Genomic DNA, 20,814 nt, shown 5'->3' on the forward strand with positions numbered 1-20,814 from the left:
GAAAAAGATGTGGGGTATGATGCTCACAGCACCTGGTATTCCCAAGCGGTCTCCCAATCAGGTACTAAACAGGTCGAACCATGCTTGGCTGCCGAGATCGGACGAGATCGGACGAGATCGGGCCTTATCAGGGTGGTATGGCCGTGAGCGGTACTGCACTAGCAGATGGACACCCATGAAATGTCGAAAAAGATGCAGGGTATGATGCTCACAGCACCTGGTATTCCCAAGCGGTCTCCCAATCAGGTACTAACCAGGCCGAACCATGATTGGCTTCCGAGATCAGATGAGATCGGGCCTTTTCAGGGTGGTATGGCCGTGAGCGGTACTGCTATTGCAGATGGACACCCATGAAATGTCGAAAAAGATGCGAGGTATGATGCTCACAGCACCTGGTATTCCCAAGCGGTCTCCCAATCAGGTACTAAACAGGCCGAACCATGCTTGGCTGCCGAGATCGGACGAAATCGGGCGAGATCGGGCCTTATCAGGGTGGTATGGCCGTGAGCGGTACTGCACTAGCAGATGGACACCCATGAAATGTCGAAAAAGATGCGGGGTATGATGCTCACAGCACCTGGTATTCCCAAGCGGTCTCCCAATCAGGTACTAACCAGGCCGAACCATGCTTGGCTTCCTAGATCGGGCGAGATCGGGCCTTTTCAGGGTGGTATGGCCGTGAGCGGTACTGCTTTTGCAGATGGACACCCATGAAATGTCGAAAAAGATGCGGGGAATGATGCTCACAGCACCTGGTATTCCAAAGTGGTCTCCCAATCAGGTACTTACCAGGCCGAACCATGCTTGCCTTCCGAAATCGGAGGAGATTGGGCCTTTTCAGGGTGGTATGGCCGTGAGCGGTACTACTCTTGCAGATGGACACCCATGAAATGTCGAAAAAGATGCGGGGCAAGATGCTCACAGCACCTGGTATTCCCAAGCGGTCTCCCAATCAGGTACTAACCAGGCCGAACCATGCTTGGCTGCCGAGATCGGACGAGATCGGGCCTTTTCAGGGTGGTATGGCCGTGAGCGGTACCGCTCTTGCAGATGGACACCCATGAAATGTCGAAAAAGATGCGGGGTATGATGCTCACAGCACCTGGTATTCCCAAGCGGTCTACCAATCAGGTACTAAACAGGCTGAACCATGCTTGGCTTCCGATATCGGACGAGATCAAGCCTTTTCAGGGTGGTATGGCCGTGAGTAGTACTGCTCATGCAGATGGACACCCATGAAATGTCGAAAAAAATGTGGGGTATGATGCTCACAGCACCTGGTATTCCCAAGAGGTCTCCCAATCAGGTACTAACCAGGCCGAACCATGCTTGGCTTCCAAGATCGGACGAGATCGGGCCTTTACAGGGTGGTATGGCCGTGAGCGGTACTTCTCTTGCAGATGGACACCCATGAAATGTCGAAAAATATGCGGGGTATGATGCTCACAGCACCTGGTATTCCCAAGCTGTCTCCCAATCAGGTACTAACCAGGCCGAACCATGCTTGGCTGCCGAGATCGGACGAGATCGGGCGAGACCGGACCTTTTCAGGGTGGTATGGCCGTGAGCGGTACTGCTCTTGCAGATGGACACCCATGAAATGTCGAAAAAGATGCGGGGTATGATGCTCACAGCACCTGGTATTCCCAAGCGGTCTCCCAATCAGGTACTAACCAGGCCGAACCATGCTTGGCTGCCGAGATCGGGCGAGATCGGGCGAGATCGGGCCTTTTCAGGGTGGTATGGCCGTGAGCGGTACTGCTCTTGCAGATGGACACCCATGAAATGTCGAAAAAGATGCGGGGTATGATGCTCACAGCACCTGGTATTCCCAAGCGGTCTCCCAATCAGGTACTAAACAGGCCGAACCATGCTTGGCTGCCGAGATCGGACGAGATCGGACGAGATCGGGCCTTATCAGGGTGGTATGGCCGTGAGCGGTACTGCACTAGCAGATGGACACCCATGAAATGTCGAAAAAGATGCGGGGTATGATGCTCACAGCACTTGGTATTCCCAAGCGGTCTCCCAATCAGGTACTAACCAGGCCGAACCATGATTGGCTTCCGAGATCAGACGAGATCGGGCCTTTTCAGGGTGGTATGGCCGTGAGCGGTACTGCTATTGCAGATGGACACCCATGAAATGTCGAAAAAGATGCGAGGTATGATGCTCACAGCACCTGGTATTCCCAAGCGGTCTCCCAATCAGGTACTAAACAGGCCGAACCATGCTTGGCTGCCGAGATCGGACGAAATCGGGCGAGATCGGGCCTTATCAGGGTGGTATGGCCTTGAGCGGTACTGCACTAGCAGATGGACACCCATGAAATGTCGAAAAAGATGCGGGGTATGATGCTCACAGCACCTGGTATTCCCAAGCGGTCTCCCAATCGGGTACTAACCAGGCCGAACCATGCTTGGCTGCCGAGATCGGACAAGATCGGGCGAGATCGGGCCTTATCAGGGTGGTATGGCCGTGAGCGGTACTGCTCTTGCAGATGGACATCCATGAAATGTCGAAAAAGATGCGGGGTATGATGCTCACAGCACCTGGTATTCCCAAGCGGTCTCCCAATCAGGTACTAAACAGGCCGAACCATGCTTGGCTTCCGAGATCAGACGAGATCGGGCCTTTTCAGGGTGGTATGGCCGTGAGCGGTACTGCACTAGCAGATGGACACCCATGAAATGTCGAAAAAGATGCGGGGTATGATGCTCACAGCACCTGGTATTCCCAAGCGGTCTCCCAATCAGGTACTAACCAGGCCGAACCATGCTTGGCTTCCGAGATCGGGCCTTTTCAGGGTGGTATGGCCGTGAGCGATATTGCACTTGCAGATGGACACCCATGAAATGTCGAAAAAGATGCGGGGTATGATGCTCACAGCACCTGGTATTCCGAAGCGGTCTCCCAATCAGGTACTAACCAGGCCGAACAATGCTTGGCTGCCGAGATCGGACGAGATCGGACGAGATCGGGCCTTATCAGGGTGGTATGGCCGTGAGCGGTACTGCTCTTGCAGATGGACACCCATGAAATGTCGAAAAAGATGCGGGGTATGATGCTCACAGCACCTGGTATTCCCAAGCGGTCTCCCAATCAGGTACTAACCAGGCCGAACCATGCTTGGCTGCCAAGATCGGGCGAGATCGGGCCTTTTCAGGGTGGTATGGCCGTGAGCGGTACTGCTCATGCAGATGGACACCCATTAAATGTCGAAAAAGATGCGGGGTATGATGCTCACAGCACCTGGTATTTCCAAGCGGTCTCCCAATCAGGTACTAACCAGGCCGAACCATGCTTGGCTTCCGAGATCGGACAATCGGGCCTTTTCAGGGTGGTATGGCCGTGAGCGGTACTGCACCACCAGATGGACACCCATGAAATGTCGAAAAAGATGCGGGGTATGATGCTCACAGCACCTGGTATTCCCAAGCGGTCTCCCAATCAGCTACTAACCAGGCCGAACCATGCTTGGCTTCCGAAATCGGACGAGATCGGGCCTTTTCAGGGTGGTATGGCCGTGAGCGGTGCTGCACTAGCAGATGGACACCCATGAAATGTCGAAAAAGATGCGGGGTATGATGCTCACAGCACCTGGTATTCCCAAGCGGTCTCCCAATCAGGTACTAACCAGGCCGAACCATGCTTGGCTTCCAAGATCGGACGAGATCGGGCTTTTTCAGGGTGGTATGGCCGTGAGCGGTACTGCTCTTGCAGATGGACACCCATGAAATGTCGAAAAAGATGCGGGGTATGATGCTCACAGGACCTGGTATTCCCAAGCGGTCTCCCAATCAGGTACTAAACAGGCCGAACCATGCTTGGCTGCCGAGATCGGACGAGATCGGGCCTTTTCAGGGTGGTATGGCCGTGAGCGGTACTGCACTAGCAGATGGACACCCGTGAAATGTCGAAAAAGATGCAGGGTATGATGCTCACAGTACCTGGTATTCCCAAGCGGTCTCCCAATCAGGTACTAAACAGGCCGAACCATGCTTGGCTTCCGAGATCGGACGAGATCGGGCCTTTTCAGGGTGGTATGGCCGTGAGCGGTACTGCTTTTGCAGATGGACACCCATGAAATGTCGAAAAAGATGCGGGGTATGATGCTCACAGCACCTGGTATTCCCAAGCGGTCTCCCAATCAGGTACTAAACAGGCTGAACCATGCTTGGCTTCCGAGATCGGACGAGATCGGGCCTTTTCAGGGTGGTATGGCCGTGAGCGGTACTGCACTAGCAGATGGACACCCATGAAATGTCGAAAAAGATGCGGGGTATGATGCTCACAGCACCTGGTATTCCCAAGCGGTCTCCCAATGAGGTACTAACCAGGCCGATCCATGCTTGGCTTCCGAGATCAGACAAGATCGGGCCTTTTCAGGGTGGTATGGCCGTGAGCGGTACTGCCCTTGCAGATGGACACCCATGAAATGTCGAAAAAGATGCGAGGTATGATGCTCACAGCACCTGGTATTCCCAAGCGGTCTCCCAATCAGGTACTAAACAGGCCGAACCATGCTTGGCTGCCGAGATCGGACGAGATCGGACGAGATCGGGCCTTTTCAGGGTGGTATGGCCGTGAGCGGTACTGCACTAGCAGATGGACACCCATGAAATGTCGAAAAAGATGCGGGGTATGATGCTCACAGCACCAGGTATTTCCAAGCGGTCTCCCAATCAGGTACTAACCAGGCTGAACCATGCTTGGCTTCCGAGATCAGACGAGATCGGGCCTTTTCAGGGTGGTATGGCCGTGAGCGGTACTGCACTAGCAGATGGACACCCATGAAATGTCGAAAAAGATGCGGGGTATGATGCTCACAGCACCTGGTATTCCCAAGCGGTCTCCCAATCAGGTACTAAACAGGCCGAACCATGCTTGGCTGCCGAGATCGGACGAGATCGGGCCTTTTCAGGGTGGTATGGCCGTGAGCGGTACTGCACTAGCAGATGGACACCCATGAAATGTCGAAAAAGATGCGGGGTATGATGCTCACAGCACCTGGTATTCCCAAGCGGTCTCCCAATCAGGTACTAACCAGGCCGAACCATGCTTGGCTGCCGAGATCGGACGAGATCGGACGAGATCGGGCCTTTTCAGGGTGGTATGGCAGTGAGCGGTACTGCTCTTGCAGATGGACACTTATGAAATGTCGAAAAAGATGCAGGGTATGATGCTCACAGCACCTGGTATTCCCAAGCGGTCTCCCAATCAGGCACTAAACAGGCCGAAACCATGCTTGGCTTCCGAGATCAGACGAGATCGGGCCTTTTCAGGGTGGTATGGCTGTGAGCAGTACTGTTCATGCAGATGGACACCCATGAAATGTCGAAAAAGATGCGAGGTATGATGCTCACAGCACCTGGTATTCCCAAGCGGTCTCCCAATCAGGTACTAAACAGGCCGAACCATGCTTGGCTTCCGAGATCGGACGAGATCGGGCCTTTTCAGGGTGGTATGGCCGTAAGCGAAACTGCTCTTGCAGATGGACACCCATGAAATGTCGAAAAAGATGCGGGGCATGGTTCTCACAGCACCTGGTATTCCCAAGCGGTCTCCCAATCAGGTACTAACCAGGCCGAACCATGCTTGGCTGCCGAGATCGGACGAGATCGGGCGAGATCGGGCCTTTTCAGGGTGATATGGCCGTGAGCGGTACTGCTTTAGCAGATGGACACCCATGAAATGCCGAAAAAGATGCGGGGTATGATGCTCACAGCACCTGGTATTCCCAAGCGGTCTCCCAATCAGGTACTAACCAGGCCGAACCATGCTTGGCTGCCGAGATCGGACGAGATCGGACGAGAACGGGCCTTTTCAGGGTGGTATGGCTGTCAGCGGTACTGCTCTTGCAGATGGACACCCATGAAATGTCGAAAAAGATGCGGGGTATGATGCTCACAGCACCTGGTATTCCCAAGCGGTCTCCCAATCAGGTACTAACCAGGCCGAACCATGCTTGGCTTTCGAGGTCGGACGAGATCGGGCCTTTTCAGGGTGGTATGGCCGTGAGCGGTACTGCTCCTGCAGATGGACACCCATGAAATTTCGAAAAAGATGCGGGGTATGATAATCACAGCACCTGGTATTCCCAAGCGGTCTCCCAATCAGGTACTAACCAGGCTGAATCATGCTTGGCTTCCGAGATCGGGCGAGATCGGGCCTTTTCAGGGTGGTATGGCCGTGAGCGGTACTGCACTTGCAGATGGACACCCATGAAATGTCGAAAAAGATGCGGGGCGTGGTTCTCACAGCACCTGGTATTCCCAAGCGGTCTCCCAATCAGGTACTAAACAGGCCGAACCATGCTTGGCTTCCGAGATCGGACGAGATCGGGCCTTTTCAGGGTTGTATGGCCGTAAGCGGTATTGCTCTTGCAGAGGGACACCCATGAAATGTCGAAAAAGATGCGGGGTATGATGCTCACGGCACCTGGTATTCCGAAGCGGTCTCCCAATCAGGTACTAAACAGGCCGAACCATGCTTGGCTGCCGAGATCGGACGAGATCGGGCCTTTTCAGGGTGGTATGGCCGTGAGCGGCACTGCAATAGCAGATGGACACCCATGAAATGTCGAAAAAGATGCGGGGTTTGATGCTCACAGCACCTGGTATTCCCAAGCGGTCTCCCAATCAGGTACTAACCAGGCCGAACCATGCTTGGCTTCCGAGATCGGACGAGATCGGGCCTTTTCAGGGTGGTATGGCCGTGAGCGGTATTGCACTAGCAGATGGACACCCATGAAATGTCGAAAAAGATGCGGGGTATGATGCTCACAGCACCTGGTATTCCCAAGCGGTCTCCCAATCAGGTACTAAACAGGCCGAACCATGCTTGGCTTCCGAGATCGGACGAGATCGAGCCTTTTCAGGGTGGTATGGCCGTGAGCGGTACTGCACTAGCAGATAGACACCCATGAAATGTCGAAAAAGATGCGGGGTATGATGCTCACAGCACCTGGTATTCCCAAGCGGTCTCCCAATCAGGTACTAAACAGGCCGAACCATGCTTGGCTTCCGAGATCGGGCGAGATGGGGTCTTTTCAGGGTGGTATGGCCATGAGCGGTACCGCACTTGCAGATGGACACCCATGAAATGTCGAAAAAGATGCGGGGTATGATGTTCACAGCACCTGGTATTCCCAAGCGGTCTCCCAATCAGGTACTAACCAGGCCGAACCATGCTTGGCTGCCGAGGTCGGACGAGATCGGGCGAGATCGGGCGAGATCGGGCCTTATCAGGGTGGTATGGCCGTGAGCGGTACTGCTTTTGCAGATGGACACCCATGAAATGTCGAAAAAGATGCGGGGTATGATGCTCACAGCACCTGGTATTCCCGAGCGGTCTCCCAATCAGGTACTAACCAGGCCGAACCATGCTTGGCTTCCGAGATCGGACGAGATCGGGCCTTTTCAGGGTGGTATGGCCGTGAGCGGTACTGCTTTCGCAGATGGACACCCATGAAATGTCGAAAAAGATGCGGGGTATGATGCTCACAGCACCTGGTATTCCCAAGCGGTCTCCCAATCAGGTACTAAACAGGCTGAACCATGCTTGGCTTCCGAGATCGGACGAGATCGGGCCTTTTCAGGGTGGTATGGCCGTGAGCGGTACTGCACTAGCAGATGGACACCCATGAAATGTCGAAAAAGATGCGGGGTATGATGCTCACAGCACCTGGTATTCCCAAGCGGTCTCCCAATCAGGTACTAACCAGGCCGATCCATGCTTGGCTTCCGAGATCGGACAAGATCGGGCCTTTTCAGGGTGGTATGGCCGTGAGCGGTACTGCCCTTGCAGATGGACACCCATGAAATGTCGAAAAAGATGCGAGGTATGATGCTCACAGCACCTGGTATTCCCAAGCGGTCTCCCAATCAGGTACTAAACAGGCCGAACCATGCTTGGCTGCCGAGATCGGACGAGATCGGACGAGATCGGGCCTTTTCAGGGTGGTATGGCCGTGAGCGGTACTGCACTAGCAGATGGACACCCATGAAATGTCGAAAAAGATGCGGGGTATGATGCTCACAGCACCAGGTATTTCCAAGCGGTCTCCCAATCAGGTACTAACCAGGCTGAACCATGCTTGGCTTCCGAGATCAGACGAGATCGGGCCTTTTCAGGGTGGTATGGCCGTGAGCGGTACTGCACTAGCAGATGGACACCCATGAAATGTCGAAAAAGATGCGGGGTATGATGCTCACAGCACCTGGTATTCCCAAGCGGTCTCCCAATCAGGTACTAAACAGGCCGAACCATGCTTGGCTGCCGAGATCGGACGAGATCGGGCCTTTTCAGGGTGGTATGGCCGTGAGCGGTACTGCACTAGCAGATGGACACCCATGAAATGTCGAAAAAGATGCGGGGTATGATGCTCACAGCACCTGGTATTCCCAAGCGGTCTCCCAATCAGGTACTAACCAGGCCGAACCATGCTTGGCTGCCGAGATCGGACGAGATCGGAGGAGATCGGGCCTTTTCAGGGTGGTATGGCAGTGAGCGGTACTGCTCTTGCAGATGGACACTTATGAAATGTCGAAAAAGATGCAGGGTATGATGCTCACAGCACCTGGTATTCCCAAGCGGTCTCCCAATCAGGCACTAAACAGGCCGAACCATGCTTGGCTTCCGAGATCAGACGAGATCGGGCCTTTTCAGGGTGGTATGGCCGTGAGCGGTACTGCACTAGCAGATGGACACCCATGAAATGTCGAAAAAGATGCGGGGCAAGATGCTCACAGCACCTGGTATTCCCAAGCGGTCTCCCAATCAGGTACTAACCAGGCCGAACCATGCTTGGCTTCCGAGATCGGACGAGATCGGGCCTTTTCAGGGTGGTATGGCCGTGAGCGGTACTGCTCTTGCAGATGGACACCCATGAAATGTCGAAAAAGATGCGGGGTATGATGCTCACAGCACCTGGTATTCCCAAGCGGTCTCCCAATCAGGTACTAAACAGGCCGAATCATGCTTGGCTGCCGAGATCGGGCGAGATCGGACGAGATCGGGCCTTTTCAGGGTGGTATGGCCGTGAGCGGTACTGCACTAGCAGATGGACACCCATGAAATGTCGAAAAAGATGCGGGGTATGATGCTCACAGCACCTGGTATTCACAAGCGGTCTCCCAATTAGGTACTAAACAGGCCGATCCATGCTTGGCTTCCGAGATCGGACGAGATCGGACGAGATCGGGCCTTTTCAGGGTGGTATGGCCGTGAGCGGTACTGCACTAGCAGATGGACACCCATGAAATGTCGAAAAAGATGCGGGGCATGATGCTCACAGCACCTGGTATTCCCAAGCGGTCTCCCAATCAGGTACTAACCAGGCCAAACCATGCTTGGCTTCCTAGATCGGGCGAGATCGGGCCTTTTCAGGGTGGTATGGCCGTGAGCGGTACTGCTTGTGCAGATGGACACCCATGAAATGTCGAAAAAGATGCGGGGCAAGATGCTCACAGCACCTGGTATTCCCAAGCGGTCTCCCAATCAGGTACTAAACAGGCTGAACCCTGCTTGGCTGCCGAGATCGGACGAGATCGGGCGAGATTGGGCCTTTTCAGGGTGGTATGGCCGTGAGCGGTACTGCTCTTGCAGATGGACACCCATGAAATGTCGAAAAAGATGCGGGGTATGATGCTCACAGCACCTGGTATTCCCAAGCGGTCTCCCAATCAGGTATTAACCAGGCCGAACCATGCTTGGCTGCCGAGATCGGACGAGATCGGGCGAGATCGGGCCTTATCAGGGCGGTATGGCCGTGAGCGGTACTGCTCTTGCAGATGGACACCCATGAAATGTCGAAAAAGATGCGGGGTATGATGCTCACAGCACCTGGTATTCTCAAGCGGTCTCCCAATCAGGTACTAACCAGGCCGAACCATGCTTGGCTGCCGAGTTCGGACAAGATCGGGCGAGATCGGGCCTTTTCAGGGTGGTATGGCAGTGAGCGGTACTGCTCTTGCAGATGGACACCCATGAAATGTCGAAAAAAATGCGGGGTATGATGCTCACAGCACCTGGTATTCCCAAGCGGTCTCCCAATCAGGTACTAACCAGGCCGAACCATGCTTGGCTGCCGAGGTCGGACGAGATCGGGCGAGATCGGGCCTTATCAGGGTGGTATGGCCGTGAGCGGTACTGCTCTTGCAGATGAACACTGTCAGGTTCTTTAATAATTACCTTCGTCCGTAATTATCAATAACTGCAGGAAGACATCTTATTCAATTATTGACATTTAATTAAATAGAAATGGATACAACAGATAAAAGCCTCCGGAGGGGAGCGTTACAGCAAGTGTCACCTTACAACTTCCGAACGTCTCCTCGAATAGACGTTTTCGTCCCATTCTTATGGTCACAAGTTACAGAGTTGTTGATCATTCCATCACGTATGAGTAAAAACAACATCTGGGACTACAATAACAATCAAAGTATTTTACTAATAACAAAAACAGGGACTAGACCTAACTACATGTAGATTAGAGTAATTATACAACCTCCTTGACCTAAGAATCATATAATATAATCATAATCATATAATCGTTACATACAGAAAAACCCGAAGTGTACGGTTACATAACGATCACAATATTCTTGTTATTGTCCGAATAGCCCTGTCCTCGTCACCAAGGGCCCACCAAATCTCAAGGACCCAGATTGGGTGGATTGTTTGTATAACCATCCTGGAACAGGCTGTCCAGGTTAAAGATGACTTGGTGTGACCTCAACACTTTTGAAAAACAGAAAGAGAATGATTTAACAAAGTAATGAATTAATACAGAGAAAAGAAAGAGAATGATTTAATAAAGAAATGAATTAATATAACTATTATAATAGTAAAACAGAACAAACCCAACAGACACCCATGAAATGTCGAAAAAGATGCGGGGTATGATGCTCACAGCACCTGGTATTCCCAAGCGGTCTCCCAATCAGGTACTAAACAGGCCGAACCATGCTTGGCTTCCGAGATCGGACGAGATCGGGCCTTTTCAGGGTGGTATGGCCGTGAGCGGTACTGCACTAGCAGATGGACACCCATGAAATGTCGAAAAAGATGCGGGGTATGATGCACACAGCACCTGGTATTCCCAAGCGGTCTCCCAATCAGGTACTAAACAGGCCGAACCATGCTTGGCTTCCGAGATCGGGCGTGATCGGGCCTTTTCAGGGTGGTATGGCCGTGAGCGGTACTGCACTAGCAGATGGACACCCATGAAATGTCGAAAAAGATGCGGGGTATGATCCTCACAGCACCTGGTATTCCCAAGCGGTCTCCCAATCAGGTACTAACCAGGCCAAACCATGCTTGGCTTCCTAGATCGGACGAGATCGGGCCTTTTCAGGGTGGTATGGCCGTGAGCGGTACTGCTCTTGCAGATGGACACCCATGAAATGTCGAAAAAGATGCGGGGTATGATGCTCACAGCACCTGGTATTCCCAAGTGGTCTCCCAATCAGGTACTAACCAGGCCAAACCATGCTTGGCTTCCGAGATCGGACGAGATCGGGCCTTTTCAGGGTGGTATGGCCGTGAGCGGTACTTCTCTTGCAGATGGACACCCATGAAATGTCGAAAAAGATGCGGGGTATGATGCTCACAGCACCTGGTATTCCCAAGCGGTCTCCCAATCAGGTACTAACCAGGCCGAACCTTGCTTGGCTTCCGAGATCGGACGAGATCGGGCCTTTTCAGGGTGGTATGGCCGTGAGCGGTACTGCACTAGCAGATGGACACCCATGAAATGTCGAAAAAGATGCGGGGTATGATGCACACAGCCCCTGGTATTCCCAAGCGGTCTCCCAATCAGGTACTAAACAGGCCGAACCATGCTTGGCTTCCGAGATCGGGCGAGATCGGGCCTTTTCAGGGTGGTATGGCCGTGAGCGGTACTGCACTAGCAGATGGACACCCATGAAATGTCGAAAAAGATGCGGGGTATGATGCTCACAGCACCTGGTATTCCCAAGCGGTCTCCCAATCAGGTACTAACCAGGCCGAACCATGCTTGGCTTCCTAGATCGGACGAGATCGGGCCTTTTCAGGGTGGTATGGCCGTGAGCGGTACTGCTCTTGCAGATGGACACCCATGAAATGTCGAAAAAGATGCGGGGTATGATGCTCACAGCACCTGGTATTCCCAAGCAGTCTCCCAATCAGGTACTAACCAGGCCAAACCATGCTTGGCTTCCGAGATCGGACGAGATCAGGCCTTTTCAGGGTGGTATGGCCGTGAGCGGTACTTCTCTTGCAGATGGACACCCATGAAATGTCGAAAAAGATACGGGGTATGATGCTCACAGCACCTGGTATTCCCAAGCGGTCTCCCAATCAGGTACTAACCAGGCCGAACCTTGCTTGGCTTCCGAGATCGGACGAGATCGGTCCTTTTCAGGGTGGTATGGCCGTGAGCGGTACTGCACTAGCAGATGGACACCCATGAAATGTCGAAAAAGATGCGGGGTATGATGCTCACAGCACCTGGTATTCCCAAGCGGTCTCCCAACCAGGTACTAACCAGGCCGAACCATGCTTGGCTTCCAAGATCGGACGAAATCGGGCCTTTTCAGGGTGGTATGGCCGTGAGCGGTACTGCACTAGCAGATGGACACCCATGAAATGTCGAAAAAGATGCGGGGTATGATGCTCACAGCACCTGGTATTCCCAAGCGGTCTCCCAATCAGGTACTAACCAGGCCGAACCATGCTTGGCTGCCGAGATCAGACGAGATCGGGCCTTATCAGGGTGGTATGGCCGTGAGCGGTACTCTTCTTGCAGATGGACACCCATGAAATGTCGAAAAAGATGCGGGGTATGATGCTCACAGCACCTGGTATTCCCAAGCGGTCTCCCAATCAGGTACTAACCAGGCCGAACCATGCTTGGCTGCCGAGATCGGACGAGATCGGGCGAGATCGGGCCTTATCAGGGTGGTATGGCCGTGAGCGCTACTGCTCTTGCAGATGGACACCAATGAAATGTCGAAAAAGATGCGGGGTATGATGCTCACAGCACCTGGTATTCCCAAGCGGTCTCCCAATCAGGTACTAACCAGGCCGAACCATGCTTGGCTGCCGAGATCGGACGAGATCGGGCCTTTTCAGGGTGGTATGGCCGTGAGCGGTACTGCACTAGCAGATGGACACCCATGAAATGTCGAAAAAGATGCGGGGTATGATGCTCACAGGACCTGGTATTCCCAAGCGGTCTCCCAATCAGGTACTAAACAGGCCGAACCATGCTTGGCTTCCGAGATCGGACGAGATCGGACCTTTTCAGGGTGGTATGGCCGTGAGCGGTACTGCACTAGCAGATGGACACCCATGAAATGTCGAAAAAGATGCGGGGTATGATGCTCACAGCACCTGGTATTCCCAAGCGGTCTCCCAATCAGGTACTAAACAGGCCGAACCATGCTTGGCTTCCGAGATCGGACGAGATCGGGCCTTTTCAGGGTGGTATGGCCGTGAGCGGTACTGCACTAGCAGATGGACACCCATGAAATGTCGAAAAAGATGCGGGGTATGATGCTCACAGCACCTGGTATTCCCAAGCGGTCTCCCAATCAGGTACTAACCAGGCCGAACCATGCTTGGCTTCCGAGATCGGGCCTTTTCAGGGTGGTATGGCCGTGAGCGGTACTGCTATTGCAGATGGACACCCATGAAATGTCGAAAAAGATGCGGGGTATGATGCTCACAGCACCTGGTATTCCCAAGCGGTCTCCCAATCAGGTACTAAACAGGCCGAACCATGCTTGGCTTCCGAGATCGGACGAGATCGCGCCTTCTCAGGGTGGTATGGCCGTGAGCGGTACTGCTCTTGCAGATGGACACCCATGAAATGTCGAGAAAGATGCGGGGTATGATGCTCACAGCACCTGGTATTCCCAAGCGGTCTCCCAATCAGGTACCAAACAGGCCGAACCATGCTTGGCTTCCAAGATCGGACGAGATTGGGCCTTTTCAGGGTGGTATGGCCATGTGCGGTACTGCACTTGCAGATGGACACCCATGAAATGTCGAAAAAGATGCGGGGTATGATGCTCACAGCACCTGGTATTCCCAAGCGGTCTCCCAATCAGGTACTAAACAGGCCGAACCATGCTTGGCTTCCGAGATCGGACGAGATCGGGCCTTTTCAGGGTGGTATGGCCGTGAGCGGTACTGCACTAGCAGATGGACACCCATGAAATGTCGAAAAAGATGCGGGGTATGATGCTCACAGCACCTGGTATTCCGAAGCGGTCTCCCAATCAGGTACTAAACAGGCCGAACCATGCTTGGCTGCCGAGATCGGGCGAGATCGGGCCTTTTCAGGGTGGTATGGCCGTGAGCGGTACTGCACTTGCAGATGGACACCCATGAAATGTCGAAAAAGATGCGGGGTATGATGCTCACAGCACCTGGTATTCCCAAGCGGTCTCCCAATCAGGTACTAAACAGGCCGAACCATGCTTGGCTGCCGAGATCGGACGAGATCGGGCCTTTTCAGGGTGGTATGGCCGTGAGCGGTACTGCACTAGCAGATGGACACCCATGAAATGTCGATAAAGATGCGGGGTATGATGCTCACAGCACCTGGTATTCCCAAGCGGTCTCCCAATCAGGTACTAACCAGGCCGAACCATGCTTGGCTTCCGAGATCGGACGAGATCGGGCCTTTTCAGGGTGGTATGGCCATGAGCGGTACTGCTCTTGCAGATGGACACCCATGAAATGTCGAAAAAGATGCGGGGTATGATGCTCACAGCACCTGGTATTCCCAAGCGGTCTCCCAATCAGGTACTAAACAGGCCGAACCATGCTTGGCTGCCGAGATCGGGCCTTTTCAGGGTGGTATGGCCGTGAGCGGTCCTGCACTAGCAGATGGACACCCATGAAATGTCGGTAAAGATGCGGGGTATGATGCTCACAGCACCTGGTATTCCCAAGCGGTCTCCCAATCAGGTACTAACCAGGCCGAACCATGCTTGGCTTCCGAGATCGGACGAGATCGGGCCTTTTCAGGGTGGTATGGCCGTGAGCGGTACTGCTCTTGCAGATGGACACCCATGAAATGTCGAAAAAGATGCGGGGTATGATGCTCACAGCAACTGGTATTCCCAAGCGGTCTCCCAATCAGGTACTAAACAGGCCGAACCATGCTTAGCTTCCGAGATCGGACGAGATCGGGCCTTTTCAGGCTGGTATGGCCGTGAGCGGTACTGCACTAGCAGATGGACACCCATGAAATGTCGAAAAAGATGCGGGGTATGATGCTCACAGCACCTGGTATTCCCAAGCGGTCTCCCAATCAGGTACTAAACAGGCCGAACCATGCTTGGCTTCCGAGATCGGACGAGATCGGGCCTTTTCAGGGTGGTATGGCCGTGAGCGGTACTGCACTAGCAGATGGACACCCATGAAATGTCGAAAAAGATGCGGGGTATGATGCTCACAGCACCTGGTATTCCCAAGCGGTCTCCCAATCAGGTACTAACCAGGCCGAACCATGCTTGGCTGCCGAGATCGGACGAAATCGGACGAGATCGGGCCTTATCAGGGTGGTATGGCCGTGAGCGGTACTGCACTAGCAGATGGACACCCATGAAATGTGGAAAAAGATGCGGGGTATGATGCTCACAGCACCTGGTATTCCCAAGTGGTCTCCCAATCAGGTACTAACCAGGCCAAACCATGCTTGGCTGCCGAGATCGGACGAGATCGGACGAGATCGGGCCTTATCAGGGTGGTATGGCCGTGAGCGGTACTGCTCTTGCAGATGGACACCCATGAAATGTCGAAAAAGATGCGGGGTATGATGCTCGCAGCACCTGGTATTCCCAAGCGGTCTCCCAATCAGGTACGAACCAGGCCGGACCATGTTTGGCTGCCAAAATCGGACAAGATCGGGCCTTTTCAGGGTGGTAAGGCCGTGAGCGGTACTGCTCTTGCAGATGGACACCCATGAAATGTCGAAAAAGATGCGGGGTATGATGCTCACAGCACCTGGTATTCCCAAGCGGTCTCCCAAACAGATACTAACCAGGCCGAACCATGCTTGGCTTCCGAGTTCGGACGAGATCGGGCCTTTTCAGGGTGGTATGGCCTTGGGCGGTACTGCTCTTGCAGATGGACACCCATGAAATGTCGAAAAAGATGCGGGGTATGATGCTCACAGCACCTGGTATTCCCAAGCGGTCTCCCAAACAGGTACTAAACAGGCCGAACCATGCTTGGCTTCCGAGATCGGACGAGATCGGGCCTTTTCAGGGTGGTATGGCCGTGGGCGGTACTGCACTTTCAGATAGACACCCATGAAATGTCGAAAAAGATGCGGGGTATGATGCTCACAGCACCTGGTATTCCCAAGCGGTCTCCCAATCAGGTACTAAACAGGCCGAACCATGCTTGGCTGCCGAGATCGGACGAGATCGGGCCTTTTCAGGGTGGTATGGCCGTGAGCGGTATGGCACCAGCAGATGGACACCCATGAAATGTCGAAAAAGATGCGGGGTATGATGCTCACAGCACCTGGTATTCCCAAGCGGTCTTCAATCAGGTACTAAACAGGCCGAACCATGCTTGGCTTCCGAGATCGGACGAGATCGGGCCTTTTCAGGGTGGTATGGCCGTGGGCGGTACTGCACTTTCAGATAGACACCCATGAAATGTCGAAAAAAATGCGGGGTATGATGCTCACAGCACCTGGTATTCCCAAGCGGTCTCCCAATCAGGTACTAACCAGGCCAAACCATGCTTGGCTTCCTAGATCGGGCGAGATCGGGCCTTTTCAGGGTGGTATGGCCGTGAGCGGTACTGCTCGTGCAGATGGACACCCATGAAATGTCGAAAAAGATGCGGGGCAAGATGCTCACAGCACCTGGTATTCCCAAGCGGTCTCCCAATCAGGTACTAAACAGGCTGAACCCTGCTTGGCTGCCGAGATCGGACGAGATCGGGCGAGATTGGGCCTTTTCAGGGTGGTATGGCCGTGAGCGGTACTGCTTTTGCAGATGGACACCCATAAAATGTCGAAAAAGATGCGGGGTATGATGCTCACAGCAAGTGGTATTCCCAAGCGGTCTCCCAATCAGGTACTAACCAGGCCGAACCATGCTTGGCTGCCGAGATCGGACGAGATCGGACGAGATCGGGCCTTTTCAGGGTGGTATGGCTGTGAGCGGTACTGCACTAGCAGATGGACACCCATGAAATGTCGAAAAAGATGCGGGGTATGATGCTCACAGCACCTGGTATTCCCAAGCGGTCTCCCAATCAGGTACTAACCAGGCCGAACCATGCTTGGCTTCCTAGATCGGACGAGATCGGACGAAATCGGGCCTTTTCAGGGTGGTATGGCCGTGAGCGGTACTGCACTAGCAGATGGACATCCATGAAATGTCGAAAAAGATGCGGGGTATGATGCTCACAGCACCTGGTATTCCCAAGCGGTCTCCCAATCAGGTACTAAACCGGCCGAACCATGCTTGGCTTCCGAGATCGGAGGAGATCGGGCCTTTTCAGGGTGGTATGGCCGTGAGCGGTACTGCTCTTGCAGATGGACACCCATGAAATGTCGAAAAAGATGCGGGGTATGATGCTCACAGCACCTGGTATTCCCAAGCGGTCTCCCAATCAGGTACTAACCAGGCCGAACCATGCTTGGCTTCCGAGATCGGACGAGATCGGGCCTTTTCAGGGTGGTATGGCCGTGAACGGTACTGCACTAGCAGATGGACACCCATGAAATGTCGAAAAAGATGCGGGGCATGGTTCTCACAGCACCTGGTATTCCCAAGCGGTCTCCCAATCTGGTACTAAACAAGTCTAACCATGCTTGGCTTCCGAGATCGGGCGAGATCGGGCCTTTTCAGGGTGGTATGGCCGTGAGCGGTACTGCTTTTGCAGATGGACACCCATGAAATGTCGAAAAAGATGCGGGGTATGATGCTCACAGCACCTGGTATTCCCAAGCGGTCTCCCAACCAGGTACTAACCAGGCCCAACCATGCTTGGCTTCCAAGATCGGACGAGATCGGGCCTTTTCAGGGTGGTATGGCCATGCGCGGTACTGCACTAGCAGATGGACACCCATGAAATGTCGAAAAAGATGCGGGGTATGATGCTCACAGCACCTGGTATTCCCAAGCGGTCTCCCAATCAGGTACTAACCAGGCCGAACCATGCTTGGCTTCCGAGATCGGACGAGACCGGACCTTTTCAGGGTGGTATGGCCGTGAGCGGTACTGCTCTTGCAGATGGACACCCATGAAATGTCGAAAAAGATGCGGGGTATGATGCTCACAGCACCTGGTATTCCCAAGCGGTCTCCCAATCAGGTACTAACCAGGCCGAACCATGCTTGGCTGCCGAGATCGGGCGAGATCGGGCGAGATCGGGCCTTTTCAGGGTGGTATGGCCGTGAGCGGTACTGCTCTTGCAGATGGACACCCATGAAATGTCGAAAAAGATGCGGGGTATGATGCTCACAGCACCTGGTATTCCCAAGCGGTCTCCCAATCAGGTACTAAACAGGCCGAACCATGCTTGGCTGCCGAGATCGGACGAGATCGGACGAGATCGGGCCTTATCAGGGTGGTATGGCCGTGAGCGGTACTGCACTAGCAGATGGACACCCATGAAATGTCGAAAAAGATGCGGGGTATGATGCTCACAGCACCTGGTATTCCCAAGCGGTCTCCCAATCAGGTACTAACCAGGCTGAACCATGATTGGCTTCCGAGATCAGATGAGATCAGGCCTTTTCAGGGTGGTATGGCCGTGAGCGGTACTGCTATTGCAGATGGACACCCATGAAATGTCGAAAAAGATGCGAGGTATGATGCTCACAGCACCTGGTATTCCCAAGCGGTCTCCCAATCAGGTACTAAACAGGCCGAACCATGCTTGGCTGCCGAGATCGGACGAAATCGGGCGAGATCGGGCCTTATCAGGGTGGTATGGCCGTGAGCGGTACTGCACTAGCAGATGGACACCCATGAAATGTCGAAAAAGATGCGGGGTATGATGCTCACAGCACCTGGTATTCCCAAGCGGTCTCCCAATCAGGTACTAACCAGGCCGAACCATGCTTGGCTTCCTAGATCGGGCGAGATCGGGCCTTTTCAGGGTGGTATGGCCGTGAGCGGTACTGCTTTTGCAGATGGACACCCATGAAATGTCGAAAAAGATGCGGGGAATGATGCTCACAGCACCTGGTATTCCAAAGTGGTCTCCCAATCAGGTACTTACCAGGCCGAACCATGCTTGCCTTCCGAAATCGGAGGAGATTGGGCCTTTTCAGGGTGGTATGGCCGTGAGCGGTACTACTCTTGCAGATGGACACCCATGAAATGTCGAAAAAGATGCGGGGCAAGATGCTCACAGCACCTGGTATTCCCAAGCGGTCTCCCAATCAGGTACTAACCAGGCCGAACCATGCTTGGCTTCCGATATCGGACGAGATCAGGCCTTTTCAGGGTGGTATGGCCGTGAGTAGTACTGCTCATGCAGATGGACACCCATGAAATGTCGAAAAAAATGCGGGGTATGATGCTCACAGCACCTGGTATTCCCAAGAGGTCTCCCAATCAGGTACTAACCAGGGCGAACCATGCTTGGCTTCCAAGATCGGACGAGATCGGGCCTTTACAGGGTGGTATGGCCGTGAGCGGTACTTCTCTTGCAGATGGACACCCATGAAATGTCGAAAAATATGCGGGGTATGATGCTCACAGCACCTGGTATTCCCAAGCTGTCTCCCAATCAGGTACTAACCAGGCCGAACCATGCTTGGCTGCCGAGATCGGACGAGATCGGGCGAGACCGGACCTTTTCAGGGTGGTATGGCCGTGAGCGGTACTGCTCTTGCAGATGGACACCCATGAAATGTCGAAAAAGATGCGGGGTATGATGCTCACAGCACCTGGTATTCCCAAGCGGTCTCCCAATCAGGTACTAACCAGGCCGAACCATGCTTGGCTGCCGAGATCGGGCGAGATCGGGCGAGATCGGGCCTTTTCAGGGTGGTATGGCCGTGAGCGGTACTGCTCTTGCAGATGGACACCCATGAAATGTCGAAAAAGATGCGGGGTATGATGCTCACAGCACCTGGTATTCCCAAGCGGTCTCCCAATCAGGTACTAAACAGGCCGAACCATGCTTGGCTGCCGAGATCGGACGAGATCGGACGAGATCGGGCCTTATCAGGGTGGTATGGCCGTGAGCGGTACTGCACTAGCAGATGGACACCCATGAAATGTCGAAAAAGATGCGGGGTATGATGCTCACAGCACCTGGTATTCCCAAGCGGTCTCCCAATCAGGTACTAACCAGGCCGAACCATGATTGGCTTCCGAGATCAGACGAGATCGGGCCTTTTCAGGGTGGTATGGCCGTGAGCGGTACTGCTATTGCAGATGGACACCCATGAAATGTCGAAAAAGATGCGAGGTATGATGCTCACAGCACCTGGTATTCCCAAGCGGTCTCCCAATCAGGTACTAAACAGGCCGAACCATGCTTGGCTGCCGAGATCGGACGAAATCGGGCGAGATCGGGCCTTATCAGGGTGGTATGGCCTTGAGCGGTACTGCACTAGCAGATGGACACCCATGAAATGTCGAAAAAGATGCGGGGTATGATGCTCACAGCACCTGGTATTCCCAAGCGGTCTCCCAATCGGGTACTAACCAGGCCGAACCATGCTTGGCTGCCGAGATCGGACAAGATCGGGCGAGATCGGGCCTTATCAGGGTGGTATGGCCGTGAGCGGTACTGCTCTTGCAGATGGACATCCATGAAATGTCGAAAAAG

The 20,814-nt window shown here is 53.7% G+C and overlaps 110 pseudogenes; all 110 read right to left on the reverse strand.

Annotated features, from left to right (window-relative positions):
- Nucleotides 1-20: 20 nt before the first annotated feature.
- Nucleotides 21-149, reverse strand: LOC144186341 (5S ribosomal RNA; annotated as a pseudogene).
- A 56-nt stretch (nucleotides 150-205) lies between these two features.
- Nucleotides 206-324, reverse strand: LOC144187872 (5S ribosomal RNA; annotated as a pseudogene).
- Nucleotides 325-380: 56 nt separating this feature from the next.
- On the reverse strand, nucleotides 381-509 carry LOC144185578 (5S ribosomal RNA; annotated as a pseudogene).
- Nucleotides 510-565: 56 nt separating this feature from the next.
- On the reverse strand, nucleotides 566-684 carry LOC144182350 (5S ribosomal RNA; annotated as a pseudogene).
- A 56-nt stretch (nucleotides 685-740) lies between these two features.
- LOC144186319 (5S ribosomal RNA) lies at nucleotides 741-859 on the reverse strand (annotated as a pseudogene).
- Nucleotides 860-915: 56 nt separating this feature from the next.
- LOC144186762 (5S ribosomal RNA) lies at nucleotides 916-1,034 on the reverse strand (annotated as a pseudogene).
- A 231-nt stretch (nucleotides 1,035-1,265) lies between these two features.
- Nucleotides 1,266-1,384, reverse strand: LOC144188392 (5S ribosomal RNA; annotated as a pseudogene).
- Nucleotides 1,385-1,440: 56 nt separating this feature from the next.
- LOC144185861 (5S ribosomal RNA) lies at nucleotides 1,441-1,569 on the reverse strand (annotated as a pseudogene).
- A 56-nt stretch (nucleotides 1,570-1,625) lies between these two features.
- LOC144184048 (5S ribosomal RNA) lies at nucleotides 1,626-1,754 on the reverse strand (annotated as a pseudogene).
- A 56-nt stretch (nucleotides 1,755-1,810) lies between these two features.
- LOC144185236 (5S ribosomal RNA) lies at nucleotides 1,811-1,939 on the reverse strand (annotated as a pseudogene).
- A 56-nt stretch (nucleotides 1,940-1,995) lies between these two features.
- LOC144191530 (5S ribosomal RNA) lies at nucleotides 1,996-2,114 on the reverse strand (annotated as a pseudogene).
- A 56-nt stretch (nucleotides 2,115-2,170) lies between these two features.
- Nucleotides 2,171-2,299, reverse strand: LOC144187153 (5S ribosomal RNA; annotated as a pseudogene).
- A 56-nt stretch (nucleotides 2,300-2,355) lies between these two features.
- Nucleotides 2,356-2,484, reverse strand: LOC144185365 (5S ribosomal RNA; annotated as a pseudogene).
- A 56-nt stretch (nucleotides 2,485-2,540) lies between these two features.
- Nucleotides 2,541-2,659, reverse strand: LOC144188156 (5S ribosomal RNA; annotated as a pseudogene).
- Nucleotides 2,660-2,715: 56 nt separating this feature from the next.
- LOC144186025 (5S ribosomal RNA) lies at nucleotides 2,716-2,824 on the reverse strand (annotated as a pseudogene).
- A 56-nt stretch (nucleotides 2,825-2,880) lies between these two features.
- LOC144186965 (5S ribosomal RNA) lies at nucleotides 2,881-3,009 on the reverse strand (annotated as a pseudogene).
- Nucleotides 3,010-3,065: 56 nt separating this feature from the next.
- Nucleotides 3,066-3,184, reverse strand: LOC144191851 (5S ribosomal RNA; annotated as a pseudogene).
- A 56-nt stretch (nucleotides 3,185-3,240) lies between these two features.
- LOC144185760 (5S ribosomal RNA) lies at nucleotides 3,241-3,357 on the reverse strand (annotated as a pseudogene).
- Nucleotides 3,358-3,413: 56 nt separating this feature from the next.
- On the reverse strand, nucleotides 3,414-3,532 carry LOC144190511 (5S ribosomal RNA; annotated as a pseudogene).
- Nucleotides 3,533-3,588: 56 nt separating this feature from the next.
- On the reverse strand, nucleotides 3,589-3,707 carry LOC144187431 (5S ribosomal RNA; annotated as a pseudogene).
- Nucleotides 3,708-3,763: 56 nt separating this feature from the next.
- Nucleotides 3,764-3,882, reverse strand: LOC144181872 (5S ribosomal RNA; annotated as a pseudogene).
- A 56-nt stretch (nucleotides 3,883-3,938) lies between these two features.
- Nucleotides 3,939-4,057, reverse strand: LOC144189523 (5S ribosomal RNA; annotated as a pseudogene).
- Nucleotides 4,058-4,113: 56 nt separating this feature from the next.
- LOC144190784 (5S ribosomal RNA) lies at nucleotides 4,114-4,232 on the reverse strand (annotated as a pseudogene).
- Nucleotides 4,233-4,288: 56 nt separating this feature from the next.
- LOC144191018 (5S ribosomal RNA) lies at nucleotides 4,289-4,407 on the reverse strand (annotated as a pseudogene).
- A 56-nt stretch (nucleotides 4,408-4,463) lies between these two features.
- Nucleotides 4,464-4,592, reverse strand: LOC144184545 (5S ribosomal RNA; annotated as a pseudogene).
- Nucleotides 4,593-4,648: 56 nt separating this feature from the next.
- LOC144182056 (5S ribosomal RNA) lies at nucleotides 4,649-4,767 on the reverse strand (annotated as a pseudogene).
- Nucleotides 4,768-4,823: 56 nt separating this feature from the next.
- Nucleotides 4,824-4,942, reverse strand: LOC144188866 (5S ribosomal RNA; annotated as a pseudogene).
- Nucleotides 4,943-4,998: 56 nt separating this feature from the next.
- Nucleotides 4,999-5,127, reverse strand: LOC144184983 (5S ribosomal RNA; annotated as a pseudogene).
- A 56-nt stretch (nucleotides 5,128-5,183) lies between these two features.
- LOC144184456 (5S ribosomal RNA) lies at nucleotides 5,184-5,303 on the reverse strand (annotated as a pseudogene).
- Nucleotides 5,304-5,359: 56 nt separating this feature from the next.
- On the reverse strand, nucleotides 5,360-5,478 carry LOC144188363 (5S ribosomal RNA; annotated as a pseudogene).
- Nucleotides 5,479-5,534: 56 nt separating this feature from the next.
- Nucleotides 5,535-5,663, reverse strand: LOC144185703 (5S ribosomal RNA; annotated as a pseudogene).
- A 56-nt stretch (nucleotides 5,664-5,719) lies between these two features.
- On the reverse strand, nucleotides 5,720-5,848 carry LOC144185970 (5S ribosomal RNA; annotated as a pseudogene).
- A 56-nt stretch (nucleotides 5,849-5,904) lies between these two features.
- Nucleotides 5,905-6,023, reverse strand: LOC144189080 (5S ribosomal RNA; annotated as a pseudogene).
- A 56-nt stretch (nucleotides 6,024-6,079) lies between these two features.
- LOC144186343 (5S ribosomal RNA) lies at nucleotides 6,080-6,198 on the reverse strand (annotated as a pseudogene).
- Nucleotides 6,199-6,254: 56 nt separating this feature from the next.
- LOC144190388 (5S ribosomal RNA) lies at nucleotides 6,255-6,373 on the reverse strand (annotated as a pseudogene).
- A 56-nt stretch (nucleotides 6,374-6,429) lies between these two features.
- On the reverse strand, nucleotides 6,430-6,548 carry LOC144190361 (5S ribosomal RNA; annotated as a pseudogene).
- A 56-nt stretch (nucleotides 6,549-6,604) lies between these two features.
- On the reverse strand, nucleotides 6,605-6,723 carry LOC144191385 (5S ribosomal RNA; annotated as a pseudogene).
- A 56-nt stretch (nucleotides 6,724-6,779) lies between these two features.
- On the reverse strand, nucleotides 6,780-6,898 carry LOC144189215 (5S ribosomal RNA; annotated as a pseudogene).
- A 56-nt stretch (nucleotides 6,899-6,954) lies between these two features.
- LOC144184460 (5S ribosomal RNA) lies at nucleotides 6,955-7,073 on the reverse strand (annotated as a pseudogene).
- A 56-nt stretch (nucleotides 7,074-7,129) lies between these two features.
- Nucleotides 7,130-7,268, reverse strand: LOC144186878 (5S ribosomal RNA; annotated as a pseudogene).
- Nucleotides 7,269-7,324: 56 nt separating this feature from the next.
- Nucleotides 7,325-7,443, reverse strand: LOC144184297 (5S ribosomal RNA; annotated as a pseudogene).
- A 56-nt stretch (nucleotides 7,444-7,499) lies between these two features.
- On the reverse strand, nucleotides 7,500-7,618 carry LOC144190786 (5S ribosomal RNA; annotated as a pseudogene).
- A 56-nt stretch (nucleotides 7,619-7,674) lies between these two features.
- On the reverse strand, nucleotides 7,675-7,793 carry LOC144189837 (5S ribosomal RNA; annotated as a pseudogene).
- A 56-nt stretch (nucleotides 7,794-7,849) lies between these two features.
- Nucleotides 7,850-7,978, reverse strand: LOC144184546 (5S ribosomal RNA; annotated as a pseudogene).
- Nucleotides 7,979-8,034: 56 nt separating this feature from the next.
- On the reverse strand, nucleotides 8,035-8,153 carry LOC144182057 (5S ribosomal RNA; annotated as a pseudogene).
- A 56-nt stretch (nucleotides 8,154-8,209) lies between these two features.
- Nucleotides 8,210-8,328, reverse strand: LOC144188869 (5S ribosomal RNA; annotated as a pseudogene).
- A 56-nt stretch (nucleotides 8,329-8,384) lies between these two features.
- LOC144185489 (5S ribosomal RNA) lies at nucleotides 8,385-8,513 on the reverse strand (annotated as a pseudogene).
- A 56-nt stretch (nucleotides 8,514-8,569) lies between these two features.
- LOC144191182 (5S ribosomal RNA) lies at nucleotides 8,570-8,688 on the reverse strand (annotated as a pseudogene).
- Nucleotides 8,689-8,744: 56 nt separating this feature from the next.
- LOC144191397 (5S ribosomal RNA) lies at nucleotides 8,745-8,863 on the reverse strand (annotated as a pseudogene).
- Nucleotides 8,864-8,919: 56 nt separating this feature from the next.
- Nucleotides 8,920-9,048, reverse strand: LOC144186656 (5S ribosomal RNA; annotated as a pseudogene).
- Nucleotides 9,049-9,104: 56 nt separating this feature from the next.
- On the reverse strand, nucleotides 9,105-9,233 carry LOC144186535 (5S ribosomal RNA; annotated as a pseudogene).
- Nucleotides 9,234-9,289: 56 nt separating this feature from the next.
- Nucleotides 9,290-9,408, reverse strand: LOC144181843 (5S ribosomal RNA; annotated as a pseudogene).
- Nucleotides 9,409-9,464: 56 nt separating this feature from the next.
- LOC144184166 (5S ribosomal RNA) lies at nucleotides 9,465-9,593 on the reverse strand (annotated as a pseudogene).
- Nucleotides 9,594-9,649: 56 nt separating this feature from the next.
- On the reverse strand, nucleotides 9,650-9,778 carry LOC144185347 (5S ribosomal RNA; annotated as a pseudogene).
- Nucleotides 9,779-9,834: 56 nt separating this feature from the next.
- LOC144186523 (5S ribosomal RNA) lies at nucleotides 9,835-9,963 on the reverse strand (annotated as a pseudogene).
- Nucleotides 9,964-10,019: 56 nt separating this feature from the next.
- LOC144183627 (5S ribosomal RNA) lies at nucleotides 10,020-10,148 on the reverse strand (annotated as a pseudogene).
- A 760-nt stretch (nucleotides 10,149-10,908) lies between these two features.
- On the reverse strand, nucleotides 10,909-11,027 carry LOC144187679 (5S ribosomal RNA; annotated as a pseudogene).
- A 56-nt stretch (nucleotides 11,028-11,083) lies between these two features.
- Nucleotides 11,084-11,202, reverse strand: LOC144182403 (5S ribosomal RNA; annotated as a pseudogene).
- A 56-nt stretch (nucleotides 11,203-11,258) lies between these two features.
- On the reverse strand, nucleotides 11,259-11,377 carry LOC144181882 (5S ribosomal RNA; annotated as a pseudogene).
- A 56-nt stretch (nucleotides 11,378-11,433) lies between these two features.
- On the reverse strand, nucleotides 11,434-11,552 carry LOC144188077 (5S ribosomal RNA; annotated as a pseudogene).
- A 56-nt stretch (nucleotides 11,553-11,608) lies between these two features.
- Nucleotides 11,609-11,727, reverse strand: LOC144189004 (5S ribosomal RNA; annotated as a pseudogene).
- A 56-nt stretch (nucleotides 11,728-11,783) lies between these two features.
- On the reverse strand, nucleotides 11,784-11,902 carry LOC144183769 (5S ribosomal RNA; annotated as a pseudogene).
- Nucleotides 11,903-11,958: 56 nt separating this feature from the next.
- On the reverse strand, nucleotides 11,959-12,077 carry LOC144190197 (5S ribosomal RNA; annotated as a pseudogene).
- Nucleotides 12,078-12,133: 56 nt separating this feature from the next.
- On the reverse strand, nucleotides 12,134-12,252 carry LOC144189339 (5S ribosomal RNA; annotated as a pseudogene).
- Nucleotides 12,253-12,308: 56 nt separating this feature from the next.
- Nucleotides 12,309-12,427, reverse strand: LOC144188563 (5S ribosomal RNA; annotated as a pseudogene).
- Nucleotides 12,428-12,483: 56 nt separating this feature from the next.
- LOC144189151 (5S ribosomal RNA) lies at nucleotides 12,484-12,602 on the reverse strand (annotated as a pseudogene).
- A 56-nt stretch (nucleotides 12,603-12,658) lies between these two features.
- Nucleotides 12,659-12,777, reverse strand: LOC144188375 (5S ribosomal RNA; annotated as a pseudogene).
- Nucleotides 12,778-12,833: 56 nt separating this feature from the next.
- Nucleotides 12,834-12,962, reverse strand: LOC144182674 (5S ribosomal RNA; annotated as a pseudogene).
- A 56-nt stretch (nucleotides 12,963-13,018) lies between these two features.
- Nucleotides 13,019-13,137, reverse strand: LOC144186773 (5S ribosomal RNA; annotated as a pseudogene).
- Nucleotides 13,138-13,193: 56 nt separating this feature from the next.
- Nucleotides 13,194-13,312, reverse strand: LOC144182852 (5S ribosomal RNA; annotated as a pseudogene).
- Nucleotides 13,313-13,368: 56 nt separating this feature from the next.
- LOC144187680 (5S ribosomal RNA) lies at nucleotides 13,369-13,487 on the reverse strand (annotated as a pseudogene).
- Nucleotides 13,488-13,543: 56 nt separating this feature from the next.
- On the reverse strand, nucleotides 13,544-13,652 carry LOC144186026 (5S ribosomal RNA; annotated as a pseudogene).
- A 56-nt stretch (nucleotides 13,653-13,708) lies between these two features.
- LOC144191535 (5S ribosomal RNA) lies at nucleotides 13,709-13,827 on the reverse strand (annotated as a pseudogene).
- A 56-nt stretch (nucleotides 13,828-13,883) lies between these two features.
- LOC144183828 (5S ribosomal RNA) lies at nucleotides 13,884-14,002 on the reverse strand (annotated as a pseudogene).
- Nucleotides 14,003-14,058: 56 nt separating this feature from the next.
- On the reverse strand, nucleotides 14,059-14,177 carry LOC144187681 (5S ribosomal RNA; annotated as a pseudogene).
- Nucleotides 14,178-14,233: 56 nt separating this feature from the next.
- LOC144183041 (5S ribosomal RNA) lies at nucleotides 14,234-14,352 on the reverse strand (annotated as a pseudogene).
- A 56-nt stretch (nucleotides 14,353-14,408) lies between these two features.
- LOC144188870 (5S ribosomal RNA) lies at nucleotides 14,409-14,527 on the reverse strand (annotated as a pseudogene).
- A 56-nt stretch (nucleotides 14,528-14,583) lies between these two features.
- Nucleotides 14,584-14,702, reverse strand: LOC144185619 (5S ribosomal RNA; annotated as a pseudogene).
- Nucleotides 14,703-14,758: 56 nt separating this feature from the next.
- On the reverse strand, nucleotides 14,759-14,867 carry LOC144187089 (5S ribosomal RNA; annotated as a pseudogene).
- Nucleotides 14,868-14,923: 56 nt separating this feature from the next.
- On the reverse strand, nucleotides 14,924-15,042 carry LOC144191408 (5S ribosomal RNA; annotated as a pseudogene).
- Nucleotides 15,043-15,098: 56 nt separating this feature from the next.
- Nucleotides 15,099-15,217, reverse strand: LOC144182126 (5S ribosomal RNA; annotated as a pseudogene).
- A 56-nt stretch (nucleotides 15,218-15,273) lies between these two features.
- On the reverse strand, nucleotides 15,274-15,392 carry LOC144187682 (5S ribosomal RNA; annotated as a pseudogene).
- A 56-nt stretch (nucleotides 15,393-15,448) lies between these two features.
- Nucleotides 15,449-15,577, reverse strand: LOC144184258 (5S ribosomal RNA; annotated as a pseudogene).
- Nucleotides 15,578-15,633: 56 nt separating this feature from the next.
- Nucleotides 15,634-15,762, reverse strand: LOC144183064 (5S ribosomal RNA; annotated as a pseudogene).
- A 231-nt stretch (nucleotides 15,763-15,993) lies between these two features.
- Nucleotides 15,994-16,112, reverse strand: LOC144183595 (5S ribosomal RNA; annotated as a pseudogene).
- Nucleotides 16,113-16,168: 56 nt separating this feature from the next.
- On the reverse strand, nucleotides 16,169-16,287 carry LOC144190652 (5S ribosomal RNA; annotated as a pseudogene).
- A 56-nt stretch (nucleotides 16,288-16,343) lies between these two features.
- On the reverse strand, nucleotides 16,344-16,462 carry LOC144188871 (5S ribosomal RNA; annotated as a pseudogene).
- A 56-nt stretch (nucleotides 16,463-16,518) lies between these two features.
- On the reverse strand, nucleotides 16,519-16,636 carry LOC144186065 (5S ribosomal RNA; annotated as a pseudogene).
- A 56-nt stretch (nucleotides 16,637-16,692) lies between these two features.
- LOC144181845 (5S ribosomal RNA) lies at nucleotides 16,693-16,811 on the reverse strand (annotated as a pseudogene).
- A 56-nt stretch (nucleotides 16,812-16,867) lies between these two features.
- LOC144184168 (5S ribosomal RNA) lies at nucleotides 16,868-16,996 on the reverse strand (annotated as a pseudogene).
- A 241-nt stretch (nucleotides 16,997-17,237) lies between these two features.
- LOC144186185 (5S ribosomal RNA) lies at nucleotides 17,238-17,366 on the reverse strand (annotated as a pseudogene).
- Nucleotides 17,367-17,422: 56 nt separating this feature from the next.
- LOC144189190 (5S ribosomal RNA) lies at nucleotides 17,423-17,541 on the reverse strand (annotated as a pseudogene).
- Nucleotides 17,542-17,597: 56 nt separating this feature from the next.
- On the reverse strand, nucleotides 17,598-17,716 carry LOC144185208 (5S ribosomal RNA; annotated as a pseudogene).
- Nucleotides 17,717-17,772: 56 nt separating this feature from the next.
- LOC144183494 (5S ribosomal RNA) lies at nucleotides 17,773-17,891 on the reverse strand (annotated as a pseudogene).
- Nucleotides 17,892-17,947: 56 nt separating this feature from the next.
- On the reverse strand, nucleotides 17,948-18,066 carry LOC144182062 (5S ribosomal RNA; annotated as a pseudogene).
- Nucleotides 18,067-18,122: 56 nt separating this feature from the next.
- On the reverse strand, nucleotides 18,123-18,241 carry LOC144190113 (5S ribosomal RNA; annotated as a pseudogene).
- Nucleotides 18,242-18,297: 56 nt separating this feature from the next.
- On the reverse strand, nucleotides 18,298-18,426 carry LOC144184049 (5S ribosomal RNA; annotated as a pseudogene).
- A 56-nt stretch (nucleotides 18,427-18,482) lies between these two features.
- On the reverse strand, nucleotides 18,483-18,611 carry LOC144185238 (5S ribosomal RNA; annotated as a pseudogene).
- A 56-nt stretch (nucleotides 18,612-18,667) lies between these two features.
- On the reverse strand, nucleotides 18,668-18,786 carry LOC144182260 (5S ribosomal RNA; annotated as a pseudogene).
- Nucleotides 18,787-18,842: 56 nt separating this feature from the next.
- LOC144185579 (5S ribosomal RNA) lies at nucleotides 18,843-18,971 on the reverse strand (annotated as a pseudogene).
- Nucleotides 18,972-19,027: 56 nt separating this feature from the next.
- LOC144182351 (5S ribosomal RNA) lies at nucleotides 19,028-19,146 on the reverse strand (annotated as a pseudogene).
- A 56-nt stretch (nucleotides 19,147-19,202) lies between these two features.
- Nucleotides 19,203-19,321, reverse strand: LOC144186320 (5S ribosomal RNA; annotated as a pseudogene).
- A 56-nt stretch (nucleotides 19,322-19,377) lies between these two features.
- Nucleotides 19,378-19,496, reverse strand: LOC144182070 (5S ribosomal RNA; annotated as a pseudogene).
- Nucleotides 19,497-19,552: 56 nt separating this feature from the next.
- On the reverse strand, nucleotides 19,553-19,671 carry LOC144191609 (5S ribosomal RNA; annotated as a pseudogene).
- Nucleotides 19,672-19,727: 56 nt separating this feature from the next.
- LOC144185862 (5S ribosomal RNA) lies at nucleotides 19,728-19,856 on the reverse strand (annotated as a pseudogene).
- A 56-nt stretch (nucleotides 19,857-19,912) lies between these two features.
- On the reverse strand, nucleotides 19,913-20,041 carry LOC144184051 (5S ribosomal RNA; annotated as a pseudogene).
- A 56-nt stretch (nucleotides 20,042-20,097) lies between these two features.
- Nucleotides 20,098-20,226, reverse strand: LOC144185239 (5S ribosomal RNA; annotated as a pseudogene).
- Nucleotides 20,227-20,282: 56 nt separating this feature from the next.
- Nucleotides 20,283-20,401, reverse strand: LOC144188542 (5S ribosomal RNA; annotated as a pseudogene).
- A 56-nt stretch (nucleotides 20,402-20,457) lies between these two features.
- Nucleotides 20,458-20,586, reverse strand: LOC144187154 (5S ribosomal RNA; annotated as a pseudogene).
- A 56-nt stretch (nucleotides 20,587-20,642) lies between these two features.
- On the reverse strand, nucleotides 20,643-20,771 carry LOC144185366 (5S ribosomal RNA; annotated as a pseudogene).
- Between the last annotated feature and the right edge of the window lie 43 nt (nucleotides 20,772-20,814).

The sequence above is a fragment of the Stigmatopora nigra genome, unplaced genomic scaffold (genome assembly GCF_051989575.1).
Source record: "Stigmatopora nigra isolate UIUO_SnigA unplaced genomic scaffold, RoL_Snig_1.1 HiC_scaffold_24, whole genome shotgun sequence".
Classification (NCBI taxonomy): domain Eukaryota; kingdom Metazoa; phylum Chordata; class Actinopteri; order Syngnathiformes; family Syngnathidae; genus Stigmatopora; species Stigmatopora nigra.